Source organism: Mytilus trossulus, chromosome 9 (assembly GCF_036588685.1).
Source record: "Mytilus trossulus isolate FHL-02 chromosome 9, PNRI_Mtr1.1.1.hap1, whole genome shotgun sequence".
NCBI lineage: Eukaryota > Metazoa > Mollusca > Bivalvia > Mytilida > Mytilidae > Mytilus > Mytilus trossulus.
Window position 1 is genome coordinate 66,149,935 of NC_086381.1, and position 14,767 is coordinate 66,164,701.

General features: G+C 31.4%; 1 long non-coding RNA gene across 1 annotated transcript; it reads right to left on the reverse strand.

Annotated features, from left to right (window-relative positions):
• Positions 1 to 7,468: 7,468 nt before the first annotated feature.
• Positions 7,469 to 12,067, reverse strand: LOC134684145 (uncharacterized). Its single transcript, XR_010101180.1, has 3 exons — positions 11,974 to 12,067; positions 10,458 to 10,528; positions 7,469 to 7,540 (listed from the first exon to the last, which is right to left on the reverse strand). It is a non-coding gene; the product is annotated as an uncharacterized LOC134684145 (long non-coding RNA).
• Between the last annotated feature and the right edge of the window lie 2,700 nt (positions 12,068 to 14,767).

The following is a 14,767-nucleotide window of genomic DNA, read 5'->3' on the forward strand; positions in this document are numbered from 1 at the left end:
AAAGTATTATATTCATTTTGGACTTTATTTTATTAAAAATTATTCAATCAATTTTACAAAAGATTTTGATGGTTTTTCTGTACGAAGTTTTTCTAAAACAAATGCATTTTTAAAAATCTAATGGTGTTGGTTTTTTATTTAATTGATTTACGCAAGTCATTTGGAGACCATTTATAGCATGCTGTGCAATGGTAGTCAAAGCTCTGTGTTGAAGGCCGTACATTGACCTATCACTGTTACTTTTTTTAAACATTACGAAATGGATGGAGAGTTGTCACATTGGCACCTACATGTATACCACATCTTCTTATTTATCGTCAATGATTGCATGCAATTGGCTACTTGGAATGTTCTAGAAAAAAGTTATTTTAAAGATTCATTGTGATTTTTGCAAGATATCCACGTTTTCACCAAACGTTGTTCTAATACTTCTTACATAGGATAATTTGCGTTTTTTGTAGTTGTCAGAAGTAGCAACAGTGAAGAGCAATAGGATATCATGTGCCAAAAATTACAAGATCAAATAGTAATTGAATAATACTCATTAACAAGACAAACATTTATGTTAGAACTTTATTTTAATGTCTATCAAACTATTTTGACTTGAAAAAAACCCCAAATGTAGTGATCTTGGGACATTTTGCGTCAGAAAGTTAAACTTGGGAACCTCTTTTTGGCTGCGCGTGATTTATACATACATGTATGTTGGCACTACTGGTTGGAACCGAAATAACATAAACGATGCCTTGTGTTGTATGATGGATGTTGTTTTTTGTCCCTACCTGTTGTGTTTCAAGGCAAAACTCCCGTCCACTTCAAATATTACCTTCCTTGTATTTCCCAGTGTCAGTCTAAACTCTAGTGTTTATTCTTCATCCCGTTAGTTTAACTTTGCACAAGCCACATATTGCATTTTTTTTTATATGTTTTCGAGCGTTATATTATTATGCTAATTGTTTGTTTTGTGTAATTCATTAAACAGGAAACTGTCAAACGATATGAAGGTCTTTTCACGAGAAGAGGGAATCATGTTATAACGATGAGAACATTCATTGAATATCTTGCAAGAGGAAGATATAAATTACTCAAACAGCGTCATTTTCATTTTGGCCTTCCTCATTTAGAAAAACCCATAAAGTCTATAAATAGGCCTGATATGAAATATGTGTAAACAAGTAAACCGAATAAAACTGAAATTCCACAATTAACGAAAAACAAATCTTATAAAAAGCATTAGACTACATGCTTTGAACAGTCACAAACAAAATATGGCTTCGGAATTTAGAGCTTTGATTGCCCTTTAATATGCAAGTGTATACTGTAAAAGTATTTTAATTCGTGGGTCTCAATTTTCGTGGTTTGAGCAAAATTGACATGTTCGTGGATTTTAGATTTCTAAAATAGAAAATACAGTGAAAATTTTGTAAGCGGAACCCAGTGTCTCGCCTACTTTTGCTGTAAATCGCAGGCACAACAAAAATGAGGAAAAAAAATTCAATTAAAATATTCCTTTTGACACTATCTAATGATTGTAAGAAGCTTCTGTTCAAGTTTGGTAAAAATCTGGGATAGTTAATGAAACTAATAAATATTTTGAAATTTTAAAAGTTAAATACAGAAAAAATGGATTTATCTTTTTACAAAATTTACTTCTAGATACTATTTTATGATCATAAATAAGCTTCTGTCCAAGTTTGGTATAAACCCAGGATAGTTTAAGAAAGTTAATAAAATTTTAAAAACTTGTACCAAAGAGTGAATGTTATGTTTACACGCAGAAAAAACTAAGTCAATTTAAAAGTAAAATACGGGAAAAATGGAATTTCATTATTACATAATTTACTTCTGGATACTATCATATGATCATAAACAAGCTTCTGTCAAAGTTTTGGTAGAAATCCAGTATAGTTTAAGAAAGTTATCAAAATTCTAAAAACTTTAACCACAGAGTGAATATTTGTGGACGCCGCCGCCGCCGACGACGACGACGACGGAATGTAGAATCGCTTAGTCTCGCTTTTCGACTAAAGTCGAAGGCTCGACAAAATTGAAGCCATTAGAAAGGAAGATTACAAAATGTCTCTATTGAAGGAAATTGCAAAGTAAACATATAAATTGTTGCACCTGTGTTAATCGTATTAACGATTATAAACTGTCGGACAGATCACCTGATGCAGTTTCCAACTTTAATTAAATATTTAGAATGAGAAAGTTTAGAAATAAGAAGGAAAAAGCTACATTAACTATGCTATATAAATTAAATTGGGGGTTAGTTGAAGTTCCTAAGAAAAAGACGTTAACAATATCTTATAGACGTACTAGGGGGAAACATAAATTCAGGCAAATATCAACAAACAAAGATTTCAATACATTTTCATTTTTATCCTCGCACTATTTCTGACTGGAATTAACTACCCGAAACAATAAGTATGTCTGACACCCTGGAATCCTTCAAAAGTGTCATATCCACTATAACACTTGAAGGATCCACAGCAACTTATAAAACTACGAAGCCACTGTACATAATGTATATATGTTATTGTCAACTGTTTTTCTTTTGTCATATTAATTTTACATTAGTCCATATGTACATAGCACACAGTTCCGGGAGGTTTTACACTCCTACCCAGGCGGTCCTACTAAAAAGCGCCCGGGAGCGCCCGAGAGCGCCCGGGAAAAGAAAAAGCGCCCGGGGAAAAGAAAAAGCACCCGGGGAAGGAAAATTAGCGCCCGGGGGAATAAAATAATAATATTTTATAACAATATTTTTTTTTCTTAAAAAAATCATTGCTTGTTCTGTCCTTAATATAAGTTGGGATATGTACGATGCTACATCGAAAGTGTTGTTTATAACTTTTTATAATTTAAAACTAAAACTTTGACTGTTTTATTGTCTATATATATGCTTATCAGGAATTTAATGCATAGTTTTGAATTAAACCAAACTCCTGCTTTTTACCCCCTTCATTTAACTACTGTACATGTATAGTACTGCTTTATTTGCTGATTTATTATGTGTAACTCTTTTAATTTTGATTAGATAAATATTTATCTGTGAAATTTAAGTGTTTTTTTTTACATTTTTCATTTTAATATTGTTTTTAAAAAACATGTCTTTTGAAGTTTCACATTTTATAAATTTTCCGCATAAACTGTGATCTATTATTATCTGTCTTTCGAAATAGTATTCATACATTATTGTAAACTTTGAAAAAATCATACTTGAAGTTGTTTAATAGTGCTTTATTATAAATGTCTATTATCTGAATTTGGAAATTAATTGTTTAAAATTTAAAAAAAAATCAATCTACATAACTTATTTCATCGACACAAAGTTGTCTCTGGCCAAAAAAATATCTATACATTTTCCCCGGGCGCATTTTCTTTCCCCCGGGCGCTATTTGTTCTTCCCCGGGCGCTTTTTCTTTTCCCCGGGCGCTTTTTATTCACCCGGGCGCTCCCGGGCGCATTTTATTAGGACCCTACCCAGGAGTCTACTCCCGTATGCGAAAGAATAAGACGAAGATCGTAGTGATGACACTAATTAACCTGATATCGGCAGATTTAAAACCATCAAAGGTGTTAATAAGGTCATAAACATGTCTATATTGAAGAAAACAGTAACATAAACAAATGCTTTAAATGAACTTTGAATTGTGTAATTTTAATTTTTATCAACTATTGACAATAGCAAGCCCACAATGAAATTATTTTTTTTCTGAATGAGAATTATGAGGATATATAATAAACTACGGTGGCAGAATGCGGCCATGAAAGAAAAAAAGTATGTTGTTCCCTCAAGATACTATGTCGTTCCCACAAGATAGTTATCTCGTTCCCTAAAGATACTATGTCGTTCTCTCAAGATGCTATGGCGTTCCCTCAAGATATTATGTTGCTCCCTCGAGATACTATGTTTTCCCGTCAAGATGCTATGTTGTTCCCTCAAGATAGTTATCTCGTTCCCTCAACATTGCAATATCTATACAATTTTAAAACAATGTTGAGGGAACAGCACAGTATCTTGAGGGAACAACATAATATCTTGAGGGAACGACATAATTTATTGAGGGAACGACATAATATCTTGAGGGAACAACATAGTATCTTGAGGGAACGACATAGCATCTTGAGGGAACAACATAACATCTTGAAGGAACGGCATAGTATTTTGAGGGAACGACATAATATCTTGAGGAAACGACATATTCTCTTGAGGGAACGAGATAACTATCTTGTGGGAACGAGATAACTATCTTGTGGGAACGACATAGTATTTTTAGGGAACGAGATAACTATCTTGTGGGAACAACATAGTTTATTGAAGGAACGACATAGGATCTTGAGTGAACGAGATAGCTATCTTGTGGGAACGACATATCATCTTGAGGGAACGACATGGTATCTTGAGGGAACAGCATATTTTTTTTCTTTCATGGCCACATTCTGCCACCGTAATAAACACATTGTCATAGCATATAATCACAGAAAATCTGACTTGCATGGATCAATTATTGTATGTGAATTAAAAAATCAAAAGTTGTACAATTTAGTGTTAGCTAGCTAAACAAAGTATTTTAAAGATTAAATGCTATTGGGTATAATCCTGCGTGAAGTTGTATTTCAAAGTGCATTTGGAAGATTTGACGATACTCGATATATTATCTAGATCCTAGATTTTATCGGTAGTCAAAGCTACATGTCTTGATTTGGATAACACAAGTTTATTTTATTTCGTTGGACACTTAAATTCGTGGATAAAGTCTTCCACGAAAACGACAATAATTGTTTCCCCACGACTAAAAGTACTTTCATAGTATTAACTTTCAGGGGTTCTATAAATTAATTTGGTTTATTGTTGCTTTCTTTATTATATATAAAGTAGTCTTTGCATATATATGTCGTGTGTACAGAATATTGTTGTATACCTATACATTTTTTAGAAGTATGCTTTCATATATCTCAGGGTGAACAAAATATGAAAGCATCTATCCCATTGTGTCTAATCTACGACATAAATAAAATGTTTCGACTCGGTTTATCTTACAAGGTGACGTAGCACTCAAAAACATTCCTGGACTATTTATGTAATATGTAAATGAATGTGAAAATCATAAATACCCATATTGCAATTTTCGATTGTGGGAGAGACCTCGGTGGATGACTGGTCTACGTATTCGAACTACTATATCACTAGTCTGTCAACACTATGATAGTTCGTTAGAGTCCTGCACAGGAAAGTGCACTCGACTTCAATCTTAAACGAGTAGAATTGTAAGTTGTCCTATCGACAGTCAATGGCTCTCACTGGGACAATCAAGAAAACTGATGTTGAAATCGTTCCATGCATACATTATGAATCTAGCAATTGCCATGAATATACCTTTCTTGTCATATGTTTCTGTTCACACACTGCGCACACTAATGAAAGTTTAAATGGACATCTATGAGAAAACCATGCAGATGGTGCTCCATGCAAAGTTGTTTGATTTTGATAAAACTTTGCTGACATGTTCAGTTTGACCTCATATGAAAGTCCTGCAAGTTTGAAGCCCTTACACTGCTGGTAACCATGGCAACAATAGGGATTTAGGGTATTTCCGAGTTTATTTATAGATGCATATACTGAAATGCATAGATTTCATAGATTTCTCAAATAAAAATAAATACTATAAAACTTCTGAGTGTTTAAATACTTTAATAGCACAGATAGGATTTGTATGAAGTATAAATCACATAATTTTATTAAACATAATGATATATATAGAAAATAAGGGCGTGGCAAAACACATAAAGTGATAAAAAATATGGCCTTTTCATCAAATCACACTAAAACAGACACTACAGCCCAACAGTCGCTTTAATTTACCCTAAATGTCAGACATACATTGCATTTTCTTTGGTTCAAAATATTTTGAAGGGATTTCGGTTGCAAATTAATTTTATAGATTTTATTGACCATTTAGATAGCCTCCCCCTTTTTTGGGGGGTATTTTCGCAATAAATTGAGGAAAGTCTCATATTTTAATTAAACCAAGCATTCAAAAACAAATACTTGAACTATACAGATTGTATTATGCAAAATAGGTAATTCAAATAGAAAATTCAAAGTGAAATGGATTTTTGTGTCACAAACAATAGTAAGCATCAGGCTTAAAAAAGGGGGGAGCTGCCAAAAAAAATTTTTTTTTGGTATTTTTTTTATTCCAAATTCCTTCAGTACACTTGTCCTTATTACTTTAAAGAGTAAAATCCTTTCATTTTACCTAGTAATCCTATTTTGGTTTTTGCAGCTTGCTAATTACTAAAGTTTTATTCTGGTTACATAAAAATGATATGAAATTTAATGTCAAGTTCATCATATTGAAAAATCTTAAGTATTGACATTCAGAATATGTGTTCTACAGGTAAACAAAGTTAAGACAGTTGCAACCTTTCACTTGCATGCTGGTAACAATATAAGTCATTTTGATCATGAGTACCTGAGACAGTGATGATAAAATCTGAATTTCTATTGTACAAAGGGAGATAATCCAATAAAAATGTCTTTTTTTAAAACCTTATAATTGCATGTATATGTTTATTTAAACTAACATAAGCTTCATCAATTTAATAAAATATAAACATATCTCTATTTGGTTATCTGGTGAGAAAGATAATAGTGCATTTGAGCATATACAGTATTGGTTTGCTTTTGTTGTAGTACTTTCTAAAATTCTCCTCGAAAAATGTCTAAATTTTTAAATTCCTTTTAGCATTGATATATTTATAAATATTTCAATCTGTTTAAACGATCATAAATGTTAATTTTTTTACAATAACACAAAATGATGCTTAAATGCAAGAATAAGATTACTATAAACATACAAAGTAACATTAAAGTTATTTCAAATTGACTTAGCAGCAAAAGACAATTGTTGCATTATCTATGGAATTTAGGGACATATTAAATTGTTTCCATACTATCTGATAAACATTTACATACATGTAACTACATGAACTACGAAAGTTAATTTACTAATAATTCAATCAATAAAACTAGTTAGTCAATCTAAGTAACAATTTCTGACAAATGAAAATATTACAATGTTTATCAAATGGCCAAGTACAACCGTAATCTTCTTGATTGTCTTCAATATTGATGACCTTTTTATACAGAAGTAATTTTAGACTTCTTCTTTGCTGATGAGAAAGCCATTCTGATGGTGAGGCAGTGAGAACACTCTTACTCCTTGCAAATATCTCTCTCTTCTCATTTGTGTTGCAACTGTGTGTTGACTTGGTTGACTTCGGCGAGATTCACATTGCTGTTTCTTTCTTTATTTCAAAGCATATCTATGAGTTCCATTTCAATTTGTTTTTATTTGAGATTGCAATTTTTTAACCACAACAGGAAAAATCAAAGACAGATCAGAGCCTTATTCAAGTATCCGTAATATTATCCAAGTTTTTCTTCATCATAAACATGTCTACAAAAATGTGTCCCAGCAATCAGTCTTGTTTCACGAACTCTAGTAGTTATTTTTGGATCACCAAATGTCTGTAAAAAATAATAAGAAAACAATTGTTAACCATTAAATGATTGAAATTTCCTAAAAAGAAATTAAATATTAACTTGGTCTTAGTGTAAATGTGTTTCGATTATCACAACTCTGACATTCCAGTACATAGAATAAGAAATAAAGTATGTAGCTAAAAATGGACCTAAATTTGATTTTTTTCTTATTCCAAGCTGCAGCAAACTTAATTTTAATGAAGTTAAATTTGCAGATTTCATCTTGTATTTAATAAATGACATTATGACAACACAAAAATAGGGAGATGATCGAGTATGGATTACAAATGAGATGAATGTATTAAGTCCCCTGTGCAACCTTCAACAATGAGATTTAAACAGCCCAAGTATATTATATTACAACGCAGAGATTGCACCTTAACGAGGTTGGTGGTGTTGGTGGTGGTGGTGGTGATCCACATGATAGAGTTCAAAATTTGATTGTGGTAAAAGAACTTATGATTTTGAAATTGGACTTGTGCCAATATCCAAATTCTAAAGTCTAAAAGACATGATTAGATTTGTCATATCAAAGAACCCCATATATTCCATTTATTTAGACAAAAGTTTAAGTTAGGACCCCAATTTGAATCAACTTGAAAACTGAGCCCAAATTTAAAATCTAAACATGCTAAATGCATGATAACATTTAGCATAGAAAAAAACACCTTTAATAATATTTTAATAAAGTTTTTTTTTTACCCCTGTGATCTTTTTTCAATTTGAAAACAAATATTAAAAATCTAAACATATTTATAGGAAGCTTTTAACCCAAAAAAGTACTTTTAAACAAGAGTGCACACGCTGAAATGTCTCGCCTTCTTTACTAATCATTGCTATTATGTTGATAGATCTAAATATAAAGCTTTATTACAACTGTCACTTAAACTCAACATTTATCAAAGAAAAGAAAACATTAATCAATGAACCATGAAAATGAGGTCAAGGTCAGATGAACCATGCCAGGCAGACATGTACAGCTAACATTTCTTCAATACAACAAATACAGTTGACATATTGCTTATAAATAAAAAAAAACAGACCAAAACACAAACACTTAATACTTAGAAATGGACCATGAAAATGAGGTCAAATGAAACCTGCGTAACAGACATATAGATCATAAAAGATGTCCATACACCAAATATAGTTGACTAATGCATAAAGTTTTAGAAAAATAGACCAAAACTCAAAAACTCAACTTTGACCATTGAATCATGAAAATGAGGTCAAGGTCAGATGACACCTGTCAGCTAGACATGTACACCTTACAATCATTCCATACAACAACTATAGTAAACCTATTGCATATAGAATAAGAAAAACAGATCAAAACACAAAAACTTAACTATAACCACTGAACTGAAAATGAGGTCAAGGTCAGATGACACCTGCCAGTTGGACATGTACACCTTACAGTCCTTTAATACACCGAATATACTTAACTAGCCCTATTGCTTATAGTATCTGAGATATGGACTTGACCGCCAAAACTTAACCTTATTCACTGACCATGAAATGAGGTCGAGGTCAAGTGAAAACTTTATGATGGGCATGAGTACCTTGCAAGAAACGCACATGCCAAATATAGTTATCCAATTACTTATAATAAGAGAGAATTTAACATTACAAAAATTCTTAACTTTTTTTTGCAAGTGGTCTCTGAACCATGAAAATGAGGTCAAGGACATTGGACAAGTGACCAACGGAAAGTTCGTAACATGATGCATCTATATACAAAGTATGAAGCATCCAGGTCTTCTACCCTCTAAAATATAAAGCTTTTAAGAAGTTAGCTAACGCCGCCGCCAAAGCCACGCCACCGCCAGATCACTATCCCTATGTCAAGCTTTCTGCAACAAAAGTTGCAGGCTCGACAAAAAAATCAAACTAAGTTTAGTTCTGAATCCATTATACCTTGATGTGGTTCAATTTAAAGCTTTTAAGACATGCCCGAAATTAGAAAAAAATATGACTATAATGCACTGTTTAATTTTGCATAATATCAAAGAACACCAATTATTCCATTGTTTTATCAAATCAAGTTTAACTTTATTTAGATTTAAACATGTTTTATTTGCTCAAAGCAAAAAAGGATTAGACACAAGTAAAACATACTTAAAGTTTAGCTTTGGAAGCTTTTGACCCTATAGCTGATATGTATCATTTAAAAACAAGCCAAAACATTTGAAATTGGTAAAACAATAATCATTGAAAACAAATATACATTTGTATAATTAAATTTACAGCTAAATTCCTAAGGCATGTAAATTTAAGACTTCGGTTAGCTTGCATGGTTTGTTTGTATATTGTACAATTGCAATTAGCATAACGTCTAATCAAATGTAAAAGTACTCTACAAGAAGATGTCAACATTAATTACAAAGCATGAATTAATATTTATAAAACAGAGCAAGCAAACCTTCCAAAGTTTTACTCTACATTTAGTAGGAAAATAGCTGTAATAATGCTTAAAGTGCTTTTTCAAAAATGAAAAATACAAATGTAGTCTTCAGGTTTACAATATATGCATGTATGCTATAAATGAGGATCTTTCAAGCTGACAAGAACACATATATTTTTTTCTAGGTTTAATTCTTATAAAAAAAAACTATTTCATTATGATGAGTAAGGAAAATTTTGTTGTGTAAATTGTACTGATATGGCCCTTAATTGATCATAAAATAAGAATTTGAGTGTTCTGTTTGTTATTTTTACTTTTTGTTTACCAGATTCAACTTTTCAAAATTGAAGGGGTAATCTAATTTACTGAACATTTATCATGGTTTTACAATAATAAATGTAACTGGTCAATTTCCAATTTCTTATTTGCTGTCTATTTAGTAGTCTCTTGTTATGACTTGTTTGATTCATATTTTTATCAATTATATCCTATATTTACCTATATGATCTCCTATCATATCTGCTTTCATTTTCACATTTTGTTTGTGCTTTTCCATCTTCAACATTAACCTGTTGATAAGAAATAAAATATTGTATATTTGTGCATTTGCATGATCAGTACAGTGAGTTATATCTACATGTACATTGTACATTGAGTTGGCTTTATAAAAAAATGCATTGGATCATTGAAAAAAAAAAGTTTTGTAGATATGATAATTAATCTGTGTAAAGTAATTCATTTCTTCAGTATTGTTAGTTTGAATTTGTTTTATCTGAGTAATCTGTAATGTTATAATTTCATGTTGTCCCTTCTGTGCCCTTTAATTTGGAATACATTTGTAAGCATATTCTATTCTGATTCTATTTTATTAACTGATAGAAGTAAATACATGTACAAGTTCTCTTTCCATGTTTTTAACTGCGATACATGACCTTCACTTAGGAAAATATAAAGAAAAAGTCTCACAGTAACAAATATTTAGAGAAAAAAAAAACAAGCTCATAGTCTGTAAAACATGTTTTTGAGTTTTAGAACCATATACATGTATTGAATCAATCTAGTTGCATTGTACATACAATGTACATGTAGTATCTATGAAGGAATGAATTTAGACAGGAAATTCACAACTCTTTGGGAGCTTTATTGTGACTTGAACAGTGCTTAATCAAAACCTCATAAAAATCTTTAGGTAAGGGATAAAAATAATGGTAGGTTAGGGTAATGCGATTAACACACATACTTTTTAGTTGGCCTAAATGTACAGTAGTTTTCGTTGTTTATGTACATGATGTACATTAATTTGTACGTGTTTCTTGTTATTCCTTTTTAGACCATTCATTTTCCTGTTCAAAGGGTTTTACACTTGTAATTTTGGGGTCCTTTATCATTTTTATAGCTTGTTGTTCCGTGTGAGCCAAGGCTCTGTGTTGAAGGCCGTACATTGACCTATAATGGTTTACTTTTATAAATTGTTATTTGAATGAATAGGCACTCATACCACATCTTCCTATATCTACATGTATCTACTGAATGTTTTCTATTTCAATGGATTATATTAAAAAACAGGGATTTGAAGCAACCATTCATTTTGAATTAGGAGAAAAAAACCTGAGTCAACGGACTCTTTAATATTGACAATTTGGAAAACAAACTCAGGGTGAACTTTGTACAGTTGTAATCGAATATATATTTTATCATGATTATTATAGATTTCTTGAGAGAAAGAAAAAAGTCTTTCTATTAAAATTAAGAAGGCAAACATCAATCTTTTAGTTTCAGAAGAATTCTGAATCATTATAAATGTATGTCAATGAAAATTAAATCAGTGTTTGCTTCAAGAAAATTATGAAAATCACCCTCCCCATCCCCCCCAACCCCCCTTCTTTTTCTCCCAGAGACAAATGGTCAATGCTCTTCTTCCTATATTTATGAGTTGATGTGATGTTTCTACAGTAGGTCTTTTTATGGTGTCAAATTGCTTTTTCTAACCAAAAGAAATAAATAACAAACTTACCAGAACCAAATGAAACTGAAAGTTTTGCCTTCGAATTTCCGTTGCTAGATTTGCAAGGGTCATGCAAGAATGACAGCAACTCCTTCTGTTATTGACATTAAATCTACCTTTTATTGTGAAGAGTTTTACAAAGGGAGATAATTTTAGGTATATTTTTCAGTTTTTCATCTTTTATTCAAATAAGCTTATATCAATTTGCAACGAAATTCCCGTTAAGTAATAGTAGTTTGTGAACCATAACGTTTAACAAAATATTGTTTCAATTTGAGTGACTTTTGAGGTTTTATGGACATTTCCAGTAAAGGCTGAATTTAAATTTTAGAAAAACACATTTATGTCAATAAAAATAAAAACAAAAATAAAGGTTGAAATAAGATCAAAATTACAGTTTATTTTAGTAGGAAGTCTGAATTTTAAGGTAAAACTATTTTTTTTGTCATATAATACTTTGAACTATTGAATAAAAAAAAATAAAAAAATGTCCATTTTCAACAACATTTTTCAGCAAATTTGGTACTAAAATAGAATTGCCCTGTATTCACATATTTTGAGATAACTTGTCATTTTTTATACATAGAACTATTAAATGTACTTAATACTTTACTAGGAACCCAAAATCAGCTGAGAACTCCACAACCCCTTTCATATTTTTTTTTGGATTTTGCATGGTTTTCTCGTAGACATCCAAAAAACACATTCGAGATAAGGGTCGTTTTATTCGTTATTCATGATATATCTAACAATTCAAAATAGTAACATATGAAACAATATTCTACAATCGACAAGAAACAATAAACAGTCTGTAATGGAGTGAATATTTTTCTCCCTGAGTTGAAGGCATCACTGTAGCTATGAGTTTAAAAATAGCAGTACAAGCGCTATGTCTTTGATTTTTGTGTTTTTTTCGTAGATGTTGTATATCACGAAAGGATACCGTAAATCCTGTCATTTCTACTCCGTGTTGAAAAAAGATATTACCTCATTATCGAAAATGTTGTTCTTAATTATACTTTAATTTGTAGACTCAGACCCATTCAATGTAAGACATGTAGTAAAGACACTTACTACTTGTTGAATATCGTATGTTGAGTTTAAGATGCCTTTAATTTTATTTGTATTTTCTTATTGATGTATAAAGATTTTAGACTCAGACCCATTCAATGTAAGACATATAGTAAACACACTTAGTAATTGTTGAATATCGTATGTTGAGCTTAAGATGCTTTTTTATACCCCTGCTTTAAAAAAGGGGTGTATACTGTTTTACCTCTGTCTGTCCTTCCGTCAGTCCGTCCGTCCCATGAATATTTTTCGTCGCATTTTTTTCACGAACTACAATACAATGATTTCTGATATTTGGTTTCAGGGTTTATCTAAGTCAGCTATACCGTGTGATGCGTTTTCAGATTGATCACTTGTCAACTTCCTGTTTACCGAACACTTGTTTGATTTTACACATTATAGCCAAGTTGAAAATTTTCGTTACATTTTTCTCAGGAACTACAGTACAAGGATTTTTGAAATTTGGTTTCAAAATTTATATAAGTCAGCTATACATTGTGATGCATTTTTAGATTCATCACTCGCCACCTCTCTGTTTACCGAACACTTGCATATTTTTACACTATTAATATTATCCACTTGCGGCGGGGTATCATCAGTGAGCAGTAGCTCGCAGTTTCACTTGTTTTTTATGTGGAGCAGAATTTCAGCTTACTTTGTGAAAAATCACACAAAGTCAAGGAAAAAATACATCGAAGAGGATATCACTGCCATGCTGGACTTTTTAATTGAAAACATATTTGTTGAATTTGGAGGTTTGGTCTTCCAACAGACTATTTGAATCCCAATGGTTACCAATTACGCTCCTCTCTTTGTAGCTTTGTTTTTGTATTCCTATGAAGCAGAATTTATACAAGGGTTTGTAAAGAAAGGAAAAGAGAAATTAGCCCAGTCTTTTAATTCCATCTTTTGGTATTTTAATGATGTACTGTCCCTTAATAATATTAGATTCAGTGATCACATACATTTAATATATCCAAGTGAACTTGAAGTTAAAGATACTACCGACACAGATAAATCTGCTTCATATTTAAACATTTTTCTCGAAATGACTACTGATGGTAGGTTAAATACCAAAAAAAAATATGACAAACGCGATGATTTTAATTTTCCTGTAGTCAACTCTTTTATATATGCTTTGGATTTCAAATATTTTGGCCACGAGCATCACTGAAGAGACATGTATTGTCGAAATGCGCATCTGGTGCAACAAAATTGGTACCGTTGATTTTATTTTATTTCCATTTCTGTGTAGCAACATCCCAGCAGCACCAGCATATGGAGTACATGTGTCGCAATTGATACGTTACTCTAGAGCTAGCTCAAAGTACGTTGATTTTGTTGAACGAGGAATACTGCTTTCTCAAAAGTTGCTAAGACAAGGCTATGAATCAATTAACTTAAGGTAATTACTCAAGAAATTTTATGGTCGCCATCATGAGCTGATTGGCCATTATTACGGGGCGCCGAATGGGAGGGAACTTTTTGTCATCAAAATCTTGAATTCTGTCAAAACAAAATTAGTTTTGTCTTACAAAACTATGTGATACATACTTTTTTATGAGAACTTCAATTTTATTATGAAAAAAATCATTTTTGTCATGACGAAAATTGAGTTTTGCTAGACAGAAGTGAAAATTTAACACAAAATTGACTTTTGAGAACTCGATTTTGTGTCACAAAGTCAATTTTGTCTACACAGAAATATTTTGTGACAAAATCTCAGTTTTGT